Here is a 23283-nt window from a genome sequence, read left to right as displayed (position 1 = left end):
CCTGTTGAAGAATAAGTACCTCGCCTCATTTGAAGTAAAACGTTCACTCATGAGTTTGTATCCATTATTGCGAGTGAAATCACACGAGTCAAGTCTTAAATAACATGACAGCTCAAGATTGTCAAAGCCTTTGATCATTTTCGAATACATGTATTAGATCACCTCTTAACCTTCTCTTTTCCAAGCTAAGTCGTTTTAACTTGCTCTCGTAGGACTTGTTTCTCAGCCCGGGAATCAGCTCCATTGTCTCATTTTCTTGAGTTATTGTGACCAGAACAGAACACAATATTCTTGATGCGGACGAACCTTTTGACTGTAAAGAGTGAGGATGATTTCCCTGAACTTAAATGTGACTGCATCTTCCTATACATCTTGGAATTTCGTTCGCCCTTTTCACTACTTCTGTGCACTGCTTATTTGGTTTTAGGTCACCAGAAATTATTACACCTAAGTAGTTCAAAAGAATTCGTACTGTAGCTCACCTTTTCGTTTTTGCTAACGATGTTATAATTCCTCTGCAAACTAGTCTACCCAGTGTATCCGTCTGCCTATGTCAGTTTGAAGCTGTAGACGTTCAAGTTCACTTGTAGATTAATTTCCCAGCTTTGTATCACCAGCGAAATTCAATATCTTGCAACTCAACCCATTTTCAATCTCATTCATATCATTAATACCGTGCACTCTTAAACTTCTATATGTTGTCTACATTCACAGTCTCGTAACTCCGTTTAGTTCCGCTCATCTGCAACACTTATACAATAAAAGTGAATTCTTAACATCTTTTCTAATAAGTTTCTTGCTAAATTTCACCTTCAGGCCTCTGGTTCTTTTACCGTTTCATCATACGAAGAACTGTTCACTGCGAACGTCACTTAACTAGCTTAAAAACTTAAAAGAATGTAGTCAGGTAGTCCCTTACTCTTCTTTCTATCATGGTGTACACATTAAATGCCTCTAGTCTCACCGTGTCAGTCAGCTCTTAATACTAATCTTTGTTGCCCTCCTCCTGCTTGCCCTCGAGTCTTCAATCATCCTGGCCAACCAACACCACGGATACCTGGCATCATGCTAAGCAGTACTCCCGGCCTGCACTACACAGGTCGCATGGCCTAGCCTCGGGCAAGTCTATGCAACCAGGTCGAAGGGGTGGCTATGGAGTTCCTCTTCTAGGGTAAGGAAGGCGGGAGACTTCTGCCTACCTCTGCACGAATTATCTTAAAAAATAGTGTCCTACTGGGTTCAGTGCTTCCCACCCAAAACTTACTATCATTATATCAATTATATTTCCCGGTCTTCAGACACGAGGAACGCCTAAAATATCTCGAGCAAGCCATGGAAGATCCATCTGTGCTGATATTCACATATGAGGCGTCAATAACGAGATCTTCCCTCACAAGATGTTTACCTCCAAGCTCACACTAGGGAATATGTAACAGTGTATACCGTGAGCCCACACATCTGGGAAGGTGCCTGAATGCAAAAGGGTCCTAATGTGACCTCGTTAAGGAGGGAAGACCGACCACGTAGGGGAAAAAAAAGTCATTTTCTAGTTTACGGAAGTCACCTTCCTGGTTGATAGAAATCACCGTATTACTTGGAATGTCTCGTTACATTGTGTGGAGGTGAGCTAGGCTATGGGATTTCAGATGCAGCACCTGTAGCTCCCTCCGTCAATACTATGTGTTCGTAGACTGGGCTATGAAACGAGAGGGATATTGTGAGGCAAACACCCAAGATCGATACCTGAGACTTTACCTGATGCATTCGTACCACTTTCCATGATCATGCTAACAGTCAACAAACAGAGAGGATGCATACGGTGTCCACACGTCATTTACCGAGGACGGCTCAACAAAAACATTCACATGGAGCTTGTTCGCACTCCATAGACCTTTATTCGGTTCGTGTATTGATATACAAAATGAATGATACTGTAATAAATCAAGAAACAAGCTTGTACACCGTAGAAATGTCTATCATCCTTTACTTAAGCATGCCAGTGAATGCCGCTATGCCTTGCAACGTATGGATCAACTTTATTGGAGTTTTGCATACACGATGAACGAGTTCGGATGTCTACATTAATTTAGGGCTCGAATTAATGCTTATGATATCTCTCCCACACAGGGCCTGATTCTTGTATATCTTTCGACCTCTGAAATCACTGTTTACATGGCCAACCAAGAATATGTCGGATACAACTGGAATTCCGTACATTTTTTTGTAATAATATCAAGAATGTATTCACAAATGCGGTGTTTAAACGTTAAAAGTTCATACTGTCTGATTCCCACACTTTACAGTGTCATAATATCTAACCCGATCTTTTCCTACCCTCATATGCAAAATCCCACACTCCTCTCAATCATTAGTGTACCAACAAAGACTCCATAAGAGAAACCATAACCAAAACTGATGTACGGTTAGCGTTCAGTCACAAATAACTTGAAGACCATCTATAATATAAAGTATGACCATGAACATTCTTTTTTTATGTAAGCCGACACGGGACGGGCAGCTGAGGCCCTAATTAATAACATCCCATTAAAGCTGTATATATATACACATATATATATATATATATATATATATATATATATATATATATATATATATATATATATGGAGAGAATGAGTGAGGAAAGATTGACCAAGAGGATATATGTGTCGGAGGTGGAGGGAACGAGGAGAAGAGGGAGACCAAATTGGAGGTGGAAAGATGGAGTGAAAAAGATTTTGTGTGATCGGGGCCTGAACATGCAGAAGGGTGAAAGGAGGGCAAGGAATAGAGTGAACTGGAGCGATGTGGTATACCGGGGTTGACGTGCTGCCAGTGGATTGAATCAAGGCATGTGAAGCGTCTGGGGTAAACCATGGAAAGCTGTGTAGGTATGTATATTTGCGTGTGTGGACGTATGTATATACATGTGTATGGGGGGGGGTTGGGCCATTTCTTTCGTCTGTTTTCTTGCGCTACCTCGCAAACGCGGGAGACAGCGATAAAAAAAAAAAAAAAAAAAAAAATATATATATATATATATATATATATATATATATATATATATATATATATATATATACACATATATATATATATATATATATAGGGGTGGATGAACAGCTGGATTGACCGTGGACCGACTGCCGCAACCAGGATTGTAACCAATACGCTCGACCCTGGGCGGCCCGTGAATGCGTCACGGTCAGGAACGCCAACTGCTACACCATCATACAGATCACTGTAACCTGTGTTTATCATGTTTACAGATCCAGGTGAATAAGACAACCAGCATGACAATGCTCAGGAGTGAACCCAATACGCCGTCTTCGTGCACCAGTGTTGATGAACCTTTTCGTAAATCATTTCCGTAACCCAGACAGTTTACCACACCATGAACTGCAGTCCCGACCCTTAGCTGAACTCACCCTCCCTTTTCCATATTGCCTTTCCTCCCCAACAATATGGATACTTCTTTTTCATTGTATTTCTAATATTGGTTAGGGTGGAGCAGTGTCTGCACTCTCCTGGTGGAGTAAAGTTACGCTTTTTTGCTGGAGTAAAGTCTGCACTATCTTGGTGGAACAAGGTCTATGGTTTTTTTGCTGGAGTAAAGTCTGCACACTGTTGGTTTCCTATAACATATACCAGAAGCTTCTTTAAATCATGAATCGTTCAAAAACATTTGTTTTTCTTTACATCAAATCAACGCATTTGCATTACTTCCATAAAATATTGATATTCCTTCAATGTAACATTGTATTATTCTTTCATCTAACATTTGTATTCCTTCTATCTGGCAGCTGTAGTCCTTCCAACCGACTTTTTATTTAACGTTGGAGGCTCCAGTCACGGGCAAAAGTCCACATCAAGGCCAGGCCTTAATTGAAATATGAAGAGATTAATGAAAGGGGAAAAAAAGTGAGACAAGTGTTTACAAATTTTGGAAGAAGACCTGTCTTTTGAATTGTGCCAGATCAGAGTTTGGGAGAGACATGAAAGAAAGGAAAGTTCCTAAGCTTCGAGATGTAGGGAAAGAAAGTTATCAAAACGGTCCACCCAGGAATTGCCATGGATCACACAGTACTCAAATGCAAATAAATAAAACGGCAGGACCTGATGAGTTTGATCTGAGGACAATGAAAGAAGCAACAAATAAGAGAGTTTAGCCCTTGACTGTCCTTCTCACTAAGTCACTTGCTTCTGAAAAAGTTCCGAGTAAATGGAAGTTTGCCAATTTAACACCAATATATTAAAAAATAATTAGTCAATGCCCGGAAATCATCGTCCAGTTAACGTCTGTAGTTGCAAAATTTACGGAAACCATAATTCGAGATAGAATTGGAAACCATTTAAAGGACCCCCATTTAATAAACGATTCTCAACATGGTTTTCCACGAAACCACTCATGTCTGACAAACCTGCTTGATTTCTTTGATGATAAAATCAACAAGTATGACGAAACTAAAGCAGGTGGTACCGTCGATCTAGATTTTCAAAAAGCATTCGATAAGGAACCGCATCAAAGGTAACTATCAAAATTAAGTCACACGGCCATGTTGGAGCTATACGTCGAGGGATAGGACACTACCTGACTGGCCGTAAACAAAGAGTTGTGATGAATGTTCAAGCCACAGAATGGTTAGACGTAACAAGTGGAGTGCCGCAAGGATCAAACTTCTGTGATGATACAAAGCTGGGAAATAAATCTACAAACGAACTTAAACGTTTACAGTTTCAAACTGACATAGACAAACTGATGGACTGGGTTCATAGAAGGCAAATGAGTTTTAAAATCGATGAGTGCATAGATTTTACATATCAAAAGCAAAAACAAAAAGGCAAGCTACACTATGAATTCTGATGAACTGCAAAAAAATGAGGAAAAAGATTTGGACATGCTAATCTCTGGTGACCTAAAACTAAGTAAGCAGTGAAAAGAGCAAACAAAATTCTTGGATTCATAGGTAAGGCCCAGGGAAATCATCCTTATTCTTTACAATTCATTGGTTCGTCTACATTTCAAATAGCGTGTTCACTTTTGGTCATCCTACCTATATAAAGACAGAGAAACAAATCCTACGAAAGCAGATTAAACGACTTAAATGTATTCAGCTTAGAGAAGAAAGACTAAGCGATCTAATACAAGTATTCAAAATTATCAAAGGTTTTGAAAATCTTGATCTATCAAGTTACTTAAGACTTGATTCGTCTGATTTCACTTGCAGTAATGGATACAAACTATTGGGCAAACGTTATACCTCGAATGAGGCGAAGTACTTTCTCTTTAACAGAACTGTTAACATATGGAACGACTTGCTAATTAGAGTGGTTCAAAACAGAACTACAAATACGTTTGAGAAAACGCTTGTTAAATATTTCGCTTCAAGTCCATGACTCACATTATTTGTATACTTTTTACCATACTGTTCTGTGAGTTTCTCATGTTTTCCACCATCACAAGCAACTCGAAAGGACCCAGACGTCTGCTGCTCTTTGAATTCCTTTGCATGTGACGCAGCAGCTTGTCGAGTACTGTGTGGCCTAGCCAGGGGTGGGGGCATACAAGCAGCCAGCTCCCAGAATTGGGGAAAGTGAACCAAATTGCGGCACAAGGTAGGTGGGTCGTTTTGAAGTTATCCTGTGAGATACAGTAAATCGGACGGCTTTCGATTCAACTCATTCAAGTACGAAAGCAGAGTTAAAACCACCTTAAACATGAGAGCAGTACTCCCTACAAGGATGGATCAGTGCTTTGTATAAACGGAACAACTGTTCAGAAGAAAATCAATTTCGTATCTAAACAGAACACCCAGTTTCTTAAAGGTAGACTTAGCTATTTCTGTAGAGTGAGGGTTGTTTTTTTTTAGATAGTGTGAATGTTAGTGTAATACCAAGTATGTTCACATAGTTAAGATGTGAAATTACAGATCCGTCAAAGGAGAGAGAAGAGTTGAGGAATTTTTTATTAAGAGAGGGTCAGAAACTGGGTCGTGGAGACATTAAACTTAACACAGATTTCGTCTACCCCACTGAGATACCCTGTTCAAGTCTGGATTTACTGAGGAAGTTGTGACGAGATGAGATGCAAATCGAGTGAGAAAAAAAGAGCAGAACGGAAGACTGGATGAATGCATTCTTGAGTCGCCAGCATATGAGTGCATTTAGTTATTTGTAGAAGAAAGGAAATCGGTGAGAAAAAGAAGAAAAAAGTAGGAAACAGGACAGAACCTTGAGAGACACCGCTGTTGATGGGGAAAGGGGAAGAGGCCGATCCACTAACAACGTGGATCGGCCAAAGAGGGAGCAGAGTGAGATAGGGAAGACAAAAAAAGGGAGCTTAGAAACGAGACCTCAATGCCACATCCTGTCAAAAGCTTTGGGTATGTCAAGGGCAACTACACAGTATCCCAAAATTCTTTCAGGGATGATGACCAATCATTAGTAAGATAGGAAAAACTATCAATAATGTATATCGTCTAACGAAAGCCATACTGGTATCAGACAGACTGTGAAATTCAAGATAGACGAGGATATGGGAATTGAGGAGGAATTCAAAGACTTTGGAAATCGTAGATTTAAAGCCATAGGACGATAGTTAGACGGGTCAGAACGACCACCCCTCTTAAGGATGGCATACACCAACCCTAAGAAGGAAATGTTCTGGTTTTTAAACAGAAACGGAAAAGGCAAGCAAGCAAATATGCAAGTTCAGAAACAACACTTTCAGCATAAGGGGACTGATGCCACCAGGTCCCTACGCCTTGCCTGTGTCCAGAGAGAGAGAGAGAGAGAGAGAGAGAGAGAGAGAGAGAGAGAGAGAGAGAGAGAGAGAGAGAGAGAGAGACGCTTTTCAGACAGATCGAAAAGATACTACGGAGAGGAGCAGAGGATAAAGAAGAGGGGCATCACGGGTGAGGGAACGTTAGAGTCATCCAAGGCGGAGTTACAGGAGAAACGGGAACCAATGAGAGTTGCTTTGTCAACAGGAAAGACAGCTACAGTGCTAGAAGAACGGAAAAGCGAGGGAAAGGTAGCGAGACAGAATTTAACAATGATCTTAGCTAAAGAACAAAGAGATCTATACAAGGAGAGGTTATTGCACTTCCTGTGAATAAAGAACCGCTTACCCTCATCAATAACGTACATGCAGTGATAATGGGCAGTGATAAATGCTGTATACCTTCCACCTAAAATACGTGTCTGGCCGGAAGTACGTCGAGGTTTATACGGATACATCTACCAGTCTCTATCCGTACCTGTTGTATTACTAGGCCTCAGTTATCGTCCATATCGGATTCTTTCGCCAGTAATTACCAAACACCAGCCGACCCTCCTCCAGTTCTCCCCAGGACATGTACATTACACCTGCAAGACTATTTCCCTCATCATCTTTGGATGCTTTCCTTAGTCTTGCAAGTACCGAGCCGTAGATATACATCTGAACCAGTATCATCATCACCACTCATCATCATCATATTCTGAATATTCTGAATATTTTTTCTCTAATTTTATATATTTTATGACAGCGAGAAGCCTATTTAATTTTTCATTTACTCTTCTGCAGAAGCTCAACAGCTATCTTATTCATTCATCTATATGCACATCTATCTGTCTACCTAGCTATATATACATATGTGTATATATATATATATATATATATATATATATATATATATATATATATATATATATATATTCCCGGCATGTGGCAGCGGTCAACTAAAAGGGTTGGGAGAGGGGGCTGGAAATCTCTTACTGTTTTACTTTCTAAAAGAATGAATAGAGAATGGGGCCAAGTGAGGATTTTTCCCTCAGACTCGGTCATTTGTTCTTGACGTTACCTCGCTCACTCGGTACTGTGGGACGAATATAGTTCTACATTTAATAGTTTAACCACAACATCCACATTCCCATCCAGTGAGGACAGATAATCCTGCCCTCCTGCAGGGGATGACGCTGCCGCTGAACAACCTTATGCCTCACCAAATACCCTCACATTTCTCATAACTTCAGCCTCACATTCAGCCATGTAAATGTAATAACATCATCTACTCCTCTTACTACGGTTATTGCATTTATCAAATTAAGTTTCTGTAACTTATCACGAGTATCTTATAGCCTTACTTCCACCTACTGCTTTCACACAATATCGTATTCGCCCCAGTATAATTTCCACGGTTTCGTTCTACATTAATATTATGAATCCTACTTTGACCCAGCACAGAACAGGAAGGTACATACCTCATCCACTCAACCTAACACCTTATGTGTACATCGTATGTAAGACCGGCACCTCAACACAGGACAACACAGAGAGCGAACCAGTTATAATCCAGCTTCACACAAAGCTGTAACACTTCTCACTTCAACAACTTTAGCAACCCATTTACCGTTACTAAAATATTCCACCACGATTTACAATGGTACTCCCTTCCTTCGCTCAACAAATTCCAAATGTTTGCAGATATCTCTGAGCTCCCTTAATGCCACCTCCGGTAAGCTGTCATGATACTGTACATTACCCGTGTAAAATGTTGGTCTCACCTCTCGACCATACCCGACCCTTGTAATTCATTTCATTCATGCAAGAGCGTTGAGCATCCAGCCCTTATTGGATAATTTCCTAATGCAGGATATCTTATTACGGACAGTTTACCAAAGCCTAGCACACCTCTCACTAAAATAATGTGAGTTCCACCCTAATATTCTGCCAATTCATACACTATTAGTAAAAGGCACTGGGTTTGAATCCTGGTTTGTTGGAGAGTGTAATGTGTTTTATGAAAGTGCGCGTTCATATGCACTATACTCGTGTGTGTGTGTATATATATATATGTATGTATATATATATATATATATATATATATATATATATATATATATATATATATATATATATATATATATATATATATATATCATTATTTTTATCATTTATACTTCGTCGCTGTCTCCCACGTTTGCGAGACAGCGCAAGGAAACACGAAAGAATGGTCCAACCCACCCACATACAAATGCATATACATACACGTCCACGTCCACACACGCATATATATATATATATATATATATATATATATATATATATATATATATATATATATATATATATATAAATATATATATATATATATATATATATATATATATATATATATATATATATATATATATATATATATATATTATCCGTGGGGATAGGGGAGAAAGAATACTTCCCACGTATTCCCTGCGTGTCGTAGAAGGCGACTAAAAGGGGAGGGAGCGGGGGGCTGGAAATCCTCCCCTCTTTTTTTTTTTTTCAATTTTCCAAAAGAAGGAACAGAGAAGGGGGCCAGGTGAGGATATTCCCTCAGAGGCCCAGTCCTCTGTTCTTAACGCTACCTTGCTAACGCGGGAAATGGCGAATAGTTTGGCAGATATAGGGTGTTTTGGTCGAGGTGTTGTGCAAAGTGAGAGGGTTAGGGAAAATGATTTGGTAAACAGAGAAGAGGTAGTAAAAGCTTTGCGGAAGATGAAAGCCGACAAGGCAGCAGATATGGATGGTATTGCAGTGGAATCTATCAAAAAAGAGGGTGACTGTATTATTGACTGGTTGGTAAGGTTATTTAATGTATGTATGACTCATGGTGAGGTGCCTGAGGATTGGCGGAATGCGTGCATAGTGCCATTGTACAAATGCAAAGGGGATAAGAGTGAGTGCTCAAATTACAGAGGTATAAGTTTGTTGAGTATTCCTGGTAAATTATATGGGAGGGTATTGATTGAGGGGGTGAAGGCATGTACAGAGCATCAGATTGGGGAAGAGCAGTGTGGTTTCAGAAGTGGTAGAGGATGTGTGGATCAGGTGTTTGCTTTGAAGAATGTATGTGAGAAATACTTAGAAAAGCAAATGGATTTGTATGTAGCATTTATGGATCTGGATAAGGCATATGATGGAGTTGATAGAGATGCTCTGTGGAAGGTATTAAGAATATATGGTGTGGGAGGCAAGTTGTTAGAAGCAGTGAAAAGTTTTTATCGAGGATGTAAGGCATGTGTACGTGTAGGAAGAGAGGAAAGTGATTGGTTCTCAGTGAGTGTAGGTTTGCGGCAGGGGTGTGTGATGTCTCCATGGTTGTTTAATTTGTTTATGGATGGGGTTGTTAGGGAGGTAAATGCAAGAGTTTTGGAAAGAGGGGCAAGTATGAAGTCTGTTGGGGATGAGAGAGCTTGGGAAGTGAGTCAGTTGTTGTTCGCTGATGATACAGCACTGGTGGCTGATTCATGTGAGAAACTACAGAAGCTGGTGACTGAGTTTGGTAAAGTGTGTGAAAGAAGAAAGTTAAGAGTAAATGTGAATAAGAGCAAGGTTAATAGGTACAGTAGGGTTGAGGGTCAAGTCAATTGGGAGGTAAGTTTGAATGGAGATAAACTGGAGGAAGTAAAGTGTTTTAGATATCTGGGAGTGGATCTGGCAGCGGATGGAACCATGGAAGCGGAAGTGAATCATAGGGTGGGGGAGGGGGCGAAAATCCTGGGAGCCTTGAAGAATGTTTGGAAGTCGAGAACATTATCTCGGAAAGCAAAAATGGGTATGTTTGAAGGAATAGTGGTTCCAACAACGTTGTATGGTTGCGAGGCGTGGGCTATGGATAGAGTTGTGCACAGGAGGGTGGATGTGCTGGAAATGAGATGTTTGAGGACAATGTGTGGTGTGAGGTGGTTTGATCGAGTAAGTAATGTAAGGGTAAGAGAGATGTGTGGAAATAAAAAGAGCGTGGTTGAGAGAGCAGAAGAGGGTGTTTTGAAATGGTTTGGGCATATGGAGAGAATGAGTGAGGAAAGATTGACCAAGAGGATATATGTGTCGGAGGTGGAGGGAACGAGGAGAAGTGGGAGACCAAATTGGAGGTGAAAAGATGGAGTGAAAAAGATTTTGAGTGATCAGGGCCTGAACATGCAGGAGGGTGAAAGTCGGGCAAGGAATAGAGTGAATTGGATCGATGTGGTATACCGGGGTTGACGTGCTGTCAGTGGATTGAATCAGGGCATGTGAAGCGTCTGGGGTAAACCATGGAAAGTTGTGTGGGGCCTGGATGTGGAAAGGGAGCTGTGGTTTCGGGCATTATTGCATGACAGCTAGAGACTGAGTGTGAACGAAGGGGGCCTTTGTTGTCTTTTCCTAGCGCTACCTCGCACACATGAGGGGGGAGGGGGATGGTATTCCATGTGTGGCGAGGTGGCGATGGGAATGAGTAAAGGCAGACAGTGTGAATTGTGTGCATGGGTATGTATGTATGTGTCTGTGTGTGTATATATATGTGTATAGGTATGTATATTTGCGTGTGTGGACGTGTATGTATATACATGTGTATGGGGGTGGGTTGGGCTATTTCTTTCGTCTGTTTCCTTGCGCTACCTCGCAAACGCGGGAGACAGCGACAAAGCAAAATAAATATAAATATAAATATATATATATATATATATATATATATATATATATATATATATATATATATATAACAGGAGGGAGCAGGCTGGGAGATATGGCGCTTGTGTGTGTGTGTGTGTGTGTGTGTGTGTGTGTGTGTGTGTGTGTGTGTGCGGTGTATAAACATTATGCCTACCACAGTGCGGCCTATGTTGCCAGGGTCATGGGAGTCCAGCCCAGACTACCACCGCAGCGATAAGTCCTCTCTCCAGCTCGAGCCACATTACACGCTCTCCAGCCGCACCCCAACTCATCCGAGCCAACCAGCCGACCCCGAGTAATAGTGAACATGAGACTAGCCGACCGGACGACCACCACAGAGAGAGGTTATCTCCAGGTCCTGCCACCCAGCAAGCTCTGACCGCTCTCTGCACCCATACGGGCCGAGTTGCGCTGGAGTTTTGCTCGCCTGTCGGTGTTTTGCAGAGAACAGACGGACAGAAATCTTATGCGTGGTTACCAAAAGCATCGACCATAGTGTACGATATAGTGCACCTGATATAGTGGTACACACTGAAACACTGTGTACCAACCGAAAAATGATGTTTAGTGATATAGGATTGAACATCGGACGACAACCCCTCTCTGAACAAGGCCAGTGCCACGACTATCGACTCAGTCCCTGATAACTCCATCACCGCTACCAGCCAAGCCACCGCCACCCCCCACCAACAGGGATGGATCCATTTGGTAAACAGAAAACGGGATATCAGAGGGCCACCGTAACTTATCGGGAAACTGCGTTTTCCATGACGCCCTAAGAGCCCCGACCGCCACAACGATGACCACCATCACCGCCTCCACGAGCTCAACTCCGGCGCCTCCCAAGTTCCGGATTGTGACCACAGAGGCAACAACGGCCCATGGAACCATCCCGGGATTAGAGAAAAAGTTGCCCAATGCCAGCCAGGTTCACGGTCAAACCCAACCTTAAGGGGTGATGATTCTCTACCACAAAGACGCCTCCTTACCCAACGCCCTGGATGTCCTTCTGAAGGACTTAAGCACGGCCACCAAATCAGACCCAGCCAAGAAAGATACCAAATCCTTGGTAATGAAGTACCCAAAGGAACTACCCCTGGATCCCCTGAAAAACTGCCCCAATGTTCTGAAGGCGGAGCGCTGCACTCCGCTGACAGATAAAACTGCATAGACTCGGCAGGTTATCATCACCCATTATGGGCTATACTGAGTCACATACGCTTAAAAGTCTGGGGCAAATACGAGGAGAGGCCTTACGTGTGCCGGAACCCCTCACATGTTACCGCTGCCAGAGGTTCGGGCACCACCAGTCAAGGTGCTCCAACAAGGATATATGCGCAATAAGGCACAACACAGAACTGTGCCTCGCCAAAGAAGAGCGAGAAAGTAACGCCCAAATGTGCCAACTGAGAAGGGAAACACCAACGCGTGGAACCCGGGCTGCCCCGAGCGAACAAAGAGGGTGCACGTCAGCACGCCCGCGCCCCCTCCACCCACCAAACAAGCTGCCATCGCATACCAGCAAACCCCTCCAAGTACCTTCGTTTGAGGAGAGCAAAAGAAGAAGCAACAGCAGCAGCCACCGTCCCCACGGGATACGAAACACTTCCCCGAGCTCCCCAACGTCTTACAGGAAAAGCCACTCGAGACATCGGTGAAGAACGAGCAGCCGATCCGGAGTGGCATGATCCACGTGTCGGACCTAAGCAAGGTCCTGACCAACTTCGCAGAAGGTCTGACAACACTGCTGAGCCACAGGAACCAAGCGATACAGCTCTCCGCCCTCATGGGGAGCGTACCCGGACACGTGGCCACAGCCCCCACTTCAGTCAACAACTCCACAGCCCCCGTTCCAGTCAGCAAACCCACAGCCTCCCTTCCAGTCAACGATCCCACATCCACGCTGGAACAAATAAAAGTAACAGCCGAGGTGCACTCCACCCCAAAGAGAACCCCACGTGAAGACAACCGCAGCCACAGACAAGAAAAGAAAGCCCCGAGACTCACCAAACAGGAAGACCACCTCACTGTATCCCTCCGTCAAGAGAAGGCCAGCGAGAAACCCCAGCAAGACTTAGAGATGGACTTCACAGAGCTTGTCACCGAGCTGGAGCCTCCGACCAGGGAATCTCAACAAGGTCCAGCTCACTAATGGACGGAAGCACCTCCCTGAAGATTCTGTCATAGAACTTTCCGGGAATCAAGAACAACACGTACCTCCTCCAGACAGCAGCAAACAGTGAAGGCCTTGACATCATACTCCTTCAATGAACACTCCTACAGGAACACCTAAGCTTCCGTATCAGTGAGTACAAGGTGTAGAGGAAGCACTTTGGTCAGGCATCGACCAGAGGCTGCATGATCCTTGTCACATCGCACATCCCTTGATGCCTTGTGGCCAGGACGTCGAAGCGCAAGCCATAAGAATCACATTGCAAGACCTCACATCATCATGTATAACATCTACAAGAGCAAGAGGGGCTCTCGAGAAACCACGGAGTTATTTGCATCGGCCGCACACAACACCAAGCTAGTAGGGGGAGATTTCAATGCTCACTATCCCTTCCTAAACTAAACAAGAGCCACCAGTGAGGATGAGCTACACCTCTACCACACACTGCTTGACACGCCAGACATCACCCTCCTCAACAACGGCGAACCAACCCACATCAGGGGAAGAAGACCTGACCTCACCTTCCTCTCCCGCTCCCTTAAAGACTCAGCCCGCTGGCAACTGCACCCTTCTCTTGCAAGCGACCACTCTGCCATGCTGAACACTCTATCGGTCAAGCTCCCTCCGCCTCCACCAACGAGATGGAGGTACAACACCCAAAAAGCCAACTGGGAGCTTTTTAGAAGCAAGAGTAAAACATGGCAAGATGAGCACCAACAGCAGGTGGGTATCACACTCACGGACGAAGGTCACCTACATGAGGAACTAGTTCGAGCCCTTCAAAAAGCAGCAGATCTGGCCATCCCCAAGCCCTCAGCCAGACGACACCAAGACTATTGGTACTACTGCAGGAGACTGAAGGAGCTCAACAACAGGGTTAACATGGCAAGAAAAAACTACAGGAGACACCCCACCGATGCAGCAAGACACCTTCTGCAGGATGCAATCCGGCACACCAAAGTGACCAGAAGCATCAAGAAAGCAAGCTGGCTCAAACTGTGCTCTTGAGCTGAACGAGCACACCTTCCTCAGCAGGATGTGGGGGCCAGATATAGAGCATCTGGCACGACTGTACCGCCACCACCAGCTCACCCCAGTCCCAGGGTGGAAGTAGAGAGGTTTGTGAGTCTCTTCTGCGGCCGAACAGCCACAAACAACCGACCCACACAGGCAGAAGAAACACAAGAAAGACTCAGACAGGGTAGGATACAACGCATACGGGAAGCAAACAGCTGGCAAGACACAACGGACAAGGACCTTCACCAAGCAAGAACTACACAAAGCGATGAAACGGAGCAGGGACATGGCACCAGGGGCCGACAGAATTACGTCCCCCATGGTACGCCACGCTGGAGAAGCTGGACACGAGGCACTGCTGCAAGTCATCAACGCCTCGTGGACAACACAGAAACTTCCACTGGAATGGAAAAAGGCAGACATCCAGCCCATTCCCAAGCCCAACGAACCAGAGACACCACGACCCATCTCCCTCAGTTGCACTGCCAAGACGGCAGAGAGGAGGGATCTCAACAGGCTCAAGTGAAAAGTCGGCCTCGTACACTCCCACATCTTCGCCGACACGGGAAACATTGGGTCAACAAACAACACAGCGGAAATACTGAACATCATCGACAGCAAACCGGCTATAGCGGTCTTCCTGGACCTGGAAAAAGCCTTCAAATTAGCCAGTCCGCCGGCTACATTAGAGACTCTAGCTGAGAAGGGAGTCCAAAGAAGGCTCATCGGGTGGATCCAGGACTACCTGACGCATCATCAAGAACGAGTTCGATTTCATGGAGTCGTCTCGTCATACAAGCCCCTTGAGAACAGCACCCCACAAGGAGGCATCCTCAGCCCAACACTTCAACGTCCTGATGGAGAGCTTATTGAAGCTCCCCTTCAAGCCAACGGTTAAGCTCCTCTGCTAAGCCGATGATCTCCAGCTGATAGTGTGAGGGCACAAGAGATTCGCCAACGCCCAACACGGACTCAATTGAGCTGGTTGAGAACGAGGGCAATAGACTGGACCTCAAGATCAACCCTATCAAAAAAAAGTGATGTCCCTCTGCTGGATGAAGCCAGACAGGACGCACTCCATTCAGGAAACGCCGGTGACCTGGGTCGACACCCACCAATGTCTTGGGGTGTGGTTTGACAGAAACCTCAGCTTCAGTATCTCCGACACAGAACTAAAAATAGAAAAAAAATCACAAGGTCGATGACTAGCCTAGCCTCTAGTACTTAAGACGCACTACACCGCCGCCTTCAGATCGCTGGTAGACTACTGTGCTCAAGCACTAATTGGCTTGAGGGATGACCAGGTGACCAACAAGGTCATCCAAAATGATGCGCGCAGGGCCATGCTGGGAGCTCCCATGTAGACCAGCTTCTGCAACCTGCAGATGGAGACTGGGCTGCCACCCCTAGCAACAACTACGAAAGCCAAAGTCCGGGCAGCCCTCCACTTAGACCACAGAGTGCGAGGAACCTCCTGGACGCACGAGACGACCAATGCCATCCAAGCCTTTCAAGCGGCGACCTCCACACTGGAGACGGAGGATACACCACACCACCGTTACAGCGTACCGCCTCCATGGCACCCTCCACCTTCGCAGTCACAGCTTAAGGAGACAAGAAAGTCCAGCCTCCAGCAAGAAAACTTGACCGGCCTTAAAAGACATGGCCACTGAGACATCAGCTGAAACTGTGGCACACTTCACAGATGGCTCAGTGGATCCGACAGATGAAGGAAGGTCGGGCGCGGCCTTCCTCACCCAAGGTCATACTCGCCTCTGAAGGCTGTCAGATGGCTGCTTCACACTACAGACGGAGCTGGTAGCCATCTCCAAAGCCCTGGAACATGCAGCCGCCACGCACTCCAAGCCCATGATAATACACACGGACTCCAAGTCATCAGTGTTAGGCGCTGCAACACAGCCTCCCAAAAGACATTAAGCTTGTCACCTCGATCCCCGCTCAACTTCAGGAGCTACCAGCGACAGTGACGTCACCATACACTTGATCCCCAGCCACGTGGGGATCAAGGGGAACCAGACAGCAGACGAGGCAGCTACAGAAGCTACAAGCTTTAGCAATATCCAGGAGCGTGTTTCAGTGAGCCTACAACAAGTCAAACAAGTCAAACACCAGCTACAAAAAGCAGCAAGGCTCCGGACCAAGAGGAATCTACTGGACGCCTACAATGCCGGATCCCTGTCAGCCAAGTGGTGCATACATGATGGCCACGTCACTGGAGCCACCATATAACGACAGATGCATAAGAAGGAAAACACTAGTCAATCTACATCATCTACGACCTGGGTACTAATGTAGCTGGCAAAAAAATTGACGGCGTCATCAGAGACTGCGTAAACTGTCAGCCGTCAACACACCCACTGGAACACTACATACTGGACTGCTAAGTGTCAGTCTCCGCGCAAGACTCCCTGACTTCAATGAGGAAGACCATGTATTACCAGCGGTCTCACTACTTTGCAAGACCCAAAAGAACTAAATGGAACACCTGTTCCGGAACATAGGTGAATACCCACCTCCCAAATGAAAACAGCGCGCCCAGCACATCTGAAAAAGAGATTACCGGCATCTCAGAAGACCATGAACACACACACATACACACACACACACACAAAAAAAAAAAATATATATATATATATATATATATATATATATATATATATATATATACCATGCATAAAAACCAGGAAACGGGCCGCCAACAAGCAAAGGTTCGTACGGTCGGACCAAGCAGAGGTCGACCATCTTAAAACAAAAAACAAACTGGGTCATGAACCATCACGCCTCACTCACGCATAGAGAGATTACTGACTGAGGATATTCTTGTAAAATCAGTTAGTAGTAAATACAACTTCAGGTTGTAGGAGTAATGAAAGAGACAATCAATGTGACAACAAACGAAAATTTATCGACTTTGGAAAAGTGACCAAATGAATAAGTGGAGTAATTAACCAAGGATACTGAAATAATTGCCTTGGTAATACAACAAATGGCATCCTACATTCGCAGAGCAGAGACGAGGTCAATGAGTATCCAACCACCTTGGAGACGGTTTGCCCAGCCCGCGGGGAATAACATCAACATCTTCCAGGAATCCCGGGTACCAGTAAAGGTCGAACAAGAGTGCATGTCAATCAACAGCAGGGAATGAGTGTCAACAGTAGAGACAAGAGAATCTTAGCAGTGTGTGTACAAAAACAGTGAGCTGAACCAAGGACGTAAGCTGGGTGCACCGCTGCATGTGAATAGTGCACGTACAGGCCGACTTGACCTGGGCATCGGTGGCAGTCGCTTGGCACACCTACACAGGTTAGCTTCCCACCGGATGGCAATTATAAACCTTTATTATCAGTGGACTACATACTACATGTATTTACGAGCTTCTTCACCTTGTTGCAAGTAAAATTAGAAATAATCTTATCCAAAAGCCTACCTTTCGCCACGGTCATATCTACTTAGCCTTAACACAGTGTGCTGATTATAACGTTTTGTTTGGCCATATTCAACGAAGCCTACCCATATTAAGTTACACCCATATATCCCAACTAATCTTCATCAAACACAGCTTATTTCTATCTAGATGTCGCTCAATGCCAAACTCATCTACTGATGGGTTATACAAATATAAATGTGCTGTACGCATTACGCGGCACAACACGAAAAGTGATGTATAAGGCTAAGTAGATTTGACTGAGGGGAAAGATAGGTTTTTGCATAAGATTATTTCTAGTTTCCCTTATAATAAGGGGTAGAAGCAAAGTAGTATAAGGTTTTCTTCCACAAAGACTTAAGATAGCTTAGAGTCTTCCACAAGCACTGAGTTTACAGTAAGTCGGGTTCTTCCATAAACACTTGAGTTTAAGCAAGGTTAGGTTCTGCAAACTAAGTTTGCTAGGATATATATATATATATATATATATATATATATATATATATATATATATATATATATATATATCCTAGTAACTTTGTTTGCAGAACCTCACCTAGCTTAAACTCAGTGTTTATGGAAGACTCTAACCTATCGCAAGTCTTTATGGAAGAAAACCTTATCGTACTTTGCAGTTCAAATTCTTTTCCGTTATTTTAGTAGAGGCACAACATTCACATGAAATATTTAGACTGACCCTATGTCCACTTACCTTCTATACAGCCCAGTAAAATACAGTATATGAATGCAGCTGTATTAACCAGTGCTCGTCTCCCTAAATTCGAGAGAATGATTACAAACAAAAATGCATGCATCAAACGCCCGAATACTGGTTATCATTTGTATAAATCATCTTAATCAATATGCCTACATCCACCTGCTTTGCTTTTAACAAGACATACTTTCCCTTAATATGATTATAAACATTTTCAGCCTATTCTAGCAAACTGTACTGGAGCTAAACAAACTGAATGCTAATCACGATGCAATATATGTGCTGAACCATTCTATTAGGTACTTACCTTGGACTGCGTACAACCGTCTACCACGTATAAGGTCGTGTTGTTTCTATATTGCACTTATCATTACAATGTCAATTCAAGTTTCTAAATTGCACTTGTCCTGACTACGTTAATTTAAGTTTCTAAAGTCCACTTATCATTACCACGTCAGTGATACACGACCGACTGTACAGCGCTATAAATGAGTTTATCACAGTTATTACCATATAACTCGAGTGTTTCCAGAAGTTTCCCAGATGAACCAGTTCCTTATGTTTTGGTCAGTTTCTGGCATAAACTGAGAACGATTTCTCAGATTTTGTTGCGAGACTTTTGACAGAACACTTTTTATGTCTTCTCAACTTCACAATCACTTTCACAAACACGTCGGTAAGGTTAATCAGCACAAACAATATACACACTTCACCTCCGTCGTCCATCACGCCGGCTGGCGACCCTCTGCCTTCTGATTGGTCGGACGTCTTTTCAAATAACATAACGTTCGACTACGTGTCCGTATATAAATAAACAAGAAAATTCGGTATTGAAACCGTTCATCATAAACCTCATCTTACGAATCATATTACAATTTCTTATTTTTTTTTTTAAATAGTGTTTATCAACAATCTTTGCATAACTATTTATTTTAGTGAAGAAAAAAGTTGGAAGTTCGACAGTTTGCATCACATCAGGAAGTGCATTTCTGAAGTATAAAATGCATAGCATGAATGAGTTAGAATTATTGCTTACCTTTAATCTGCTTACCTTTAATCTATAATTATGTTTTAGGGAAGCAGTTGCATATTTATAAGATCCATCCTTACCCTGAACTGTCATCTCTATAATAGACCTTCTATCTATCTATACAGGCCACTCCCTGTACATGCAATATACCCGTAGCTCTTCCTTTTTCACATGGAATATTACTGAGGAAATACTGAAGGCTAACCTGCTTCAGGTCAACGTTGAATCATTGTTTACGTGTTAAAAATGTGAGGCTATCGTGACGAGCCTCTGCTGAGGATGCAAGATTTTGTACCAGGTTATCACAGTCATAACATATCAAAGTCCAAATCAAAAATTGTGCACAATATTCTTGCTATTTTGAGATGATCATATACGAGTAGTTCATTCAGAACGGGTCATACCGGAGCACCATTGCTAATCTGAGGGTAGCATTAGTTTAACGCAAAGACGTACATTGTGCTACTGAAATACTGTTTTTTTTTTTTTTTTTTTTTTTTTATACTTTGTCGCCGTCTCCCGCGTTTGCGAGGTAGCGCAAGGAAACAGACGAAAGAAATGGCCCAACCCCCCCCCCCCATACACATGTACATACACACGTCCACACACGCAAATATACATACCTACACAGCTTTCCATGGTTTACCCCAGACGCTTCACATGCCTTGCTTCAATCCACTGACAGCACGTCAACCCCGGTATACCACATGACTCCAATTCACTCTATTTCTTGCCCTCCTTTCACCCTCCTGCATGTTCAGGCCCCGATCACACAAAATCTTTTTCACTCCATCTTTCCACCTCCAATTTGGTCTCCCTCTTCTCCTTGTTCCCTCCACCTCCGACACATATATCCTCTTGGTCAATCTCTCCTCACTCATTCTCTCCATGTGCCCAAACCATTTCAAAACACCCTCTTCTGCTCTCTCAACCACGCTCTTTTTATTTCCACACATCTCTCTTACCCTTACGTTACTTACTCGATCAAACCACCTCACACCACACATTGTCCTCAAACATCTCATTTCCAGCACATCCATCCTCCTGCGCACATCTCTATCCATAGCCCACGCCTCGCAACCATACAACATTGTTGGAACCACTATTCCCTCAAACATACCCATTTTTGCTTTCCGAGATAGTGTTCTCGACTTCCACACATTTTTCAAGGCTCCCAAAATTTTCGCCCCCTCCCCCACCCTATGATCCACTTCCGCTTCCATGGTTCCATCCGCTGACAGATCCACTCCCAGATATCTAAAACACTTCACTTCCTCCAGTTTTTCTCCATTCAAACTCACCTCCCAATTGACTTGACCCTCACCCCTACTGTACCTAATAACCTTGCTCTTATTCACATTTACTCTCAACTTTCTTCTTCCACACACTTTACCAAACTCAGTCACCAGCTTCTGCAGTTTCTCACATGAATCAGCCACCAGCGCTGTATCATCAGCGAACAACAACTGACTCACTTCCCAAGCTCTCTCATCCCCAACAGACTTCATACTTGCCCCTCTTTCCAGGACTCTTGCATTTACCTCCCTTACAACCCCATCCATAAACAAATTAAACAACCATGGAGACATCACACACCCCTGCCGCAAACCTACATTCACTGAGAACCAATCACTTTCCTCTTCCTACACGTACACATGCCTTACATCCTCGATAAAAACTTTTCACTGCTTCTAACAACTTGCCTCCCACACCATATATTCTTAATACCTTCCACAGAGCATCTCTATCAACTCTATCATATGCCTTCTCCAGATCCATAAATGCTACATACAAATCCATTTGCTTTTCTAAGTATTTCTCACATACATTCTTCAAAGCAAACACCTGATCCACACATCCTCTACCACTTCTGAAACCGCACTGCTCTTCCCCAATCTGATGCTCTGTACATGCCTTCACCCTCTCAATCAATACCCTCCCATATAATTTACCAGGAATACTCAACAAACTTATACCTCTGTACTGTACACATGTATATTGTCTGAACACTAATTCCATAATGAAGGAAAACTGAGGCTGTAAACAAGTAAAAGATTCTGAGTCATTAAAGACAGGAACAGTAGGGTGTACAGAGCGGGGGATATCACCTAGACCAACCAGGCTCATTTCAGCATAATGATTCCATTTATGAAAACCCAAGATAACAAGAAATAGAAACAGGAACAATTCTGGGATGGGTCTACTCTTAAATAACCAGCCATATGTGGAATAGGCCTTCTGAAAACTGTGGTAAAGAATATGGAGAGGGAAATATTTGTGATGACTAAAGACTAAAGACAATTTTCCAAACAGGAAATGTAAAATGTTTTTATCTTTACGTAAGACCAAACTGCGCAGTAAACAGGTAAAAAACAAACAAACAATTATGAGCATTTAAGAAGGAAGTCCCGTAAACAACTTTGTCAGTTGGAAGAAAACTATTGTAGGGAAACTCACCGAGGGGCGGGGTCAGGCTCTGGCCCAGTGCCAAATTGATGGACAGACCCGGGCCTGGGCCCAGACGCCTGGCTCCCTCCCTACCTCACCCGCTCCCACTACGTCCATCCCACGTCTTCCCTCAGTGGGTCCTGCAACACCACTGTTTAGAAACTAAGATGTTAACTTGATAGTGAGACACTACCAGGTGTTAACACCACCAGTAAGATGAGAGATTCCTTGTTGTTAACTCTAGTGGTAATTCTTGGATGTTAACACTAGTGGTGAGATTACCAAGTGTTAAAACATGGAAGAACTTCCAGGTATTAACACCAGTGATCAGATTCCTGGGTGTTAACACAAGTGGTGAGACTATCAAGTCTTAACACCAGTAGTGGGAGGCTCACAGGTGTTAGCACCAATAGTTAACACCAGATCAGACTCTCAAGTGTTAAGACTTATGGGGAGACTCCCAGGTGTTAACACCAGTGATGAATGACCCAAATGTTAACATCAGTGGTGAATTATCGAGGTGCTAACGCTAGTGGTGAGATTCCCAGATGTTAGCTCCACTGGTGAAAGATCCCATCTGTTAACACCTGTGGTAAAAGAGTCCCAGATGTTAGAGGCGGTGATGAGAAACTCCCAGGTGTTAACACCAGTATGATGAAAGATCCGTGTGTTAATTTCATTAGTGGAAGACACTAAGTTGTTAACACCAGTATGATGAAAGATCCGTGTGTTAATACAACTAGTGGTAGACTCCTACGTGTTAACACCAGTATGATGAAAGATCCGTGTGTTAATATCAGTATTGGGAGATACCCAGATGTTAGCACCAGTGGTGAGGGACACCCAGATGTTAGCACCAGTGGTGAGGGACACCCAGATGTTAGCACCAGTGGTGAGGGACACCCAGATGTTAGCACCAGTGGTCAGGGACACCCAGATGTTAGCACCAGTGGTCAGGGACACCCAGATGTTAGCACCAGTGGTCAGGGACACCCA

At 43.6% G+C, this 23283-nt stretch overlaps 1 long non-coding RNA gene across 1 annotated transcript in view; it reads right to left on the bottom strand.

Moving 5' to 3' along the window:
* The window catches only part of LOC139759816 (uncharacterized), a 622851-nt gene extending 603311 nt beyond the window's left edge, over window positions 1-19540 (bottom strand). Inside the window, exon 1 of the long non-coding RNA XR_011715155.1 lies at window positions 19117-19540. This is a non-coding gene — a long non-coding RNA (uncharacterized lncRNA). The remainder of the gene's footprint in view (window positions 1-19116) is intronic.
* Between the last annotated feature and the right edge of the window lie 3743 nt (window positions 19541-23283).

The sequence above is a fragment of the Panulirus ornatus genome, chromosome 3, assembly GCF_036320965.1.
Source record: "Panulirus ornatus isolate Po-2019 chromosome 3, ASM3632096v1, whole genome shotgun sequence".
Taxonomy (NCBI): domain Eukaryota; kingdom Metazoa; phylum Arthropoda; class Malacostraca; order Decapoda; family Palinuridae; genus Panulirus; species Panulirus ornatus.
Note: the sequence above shows the minus strand (reverse complement) of the source record. Positions and strands in the feature narration are given on the sequence as shown.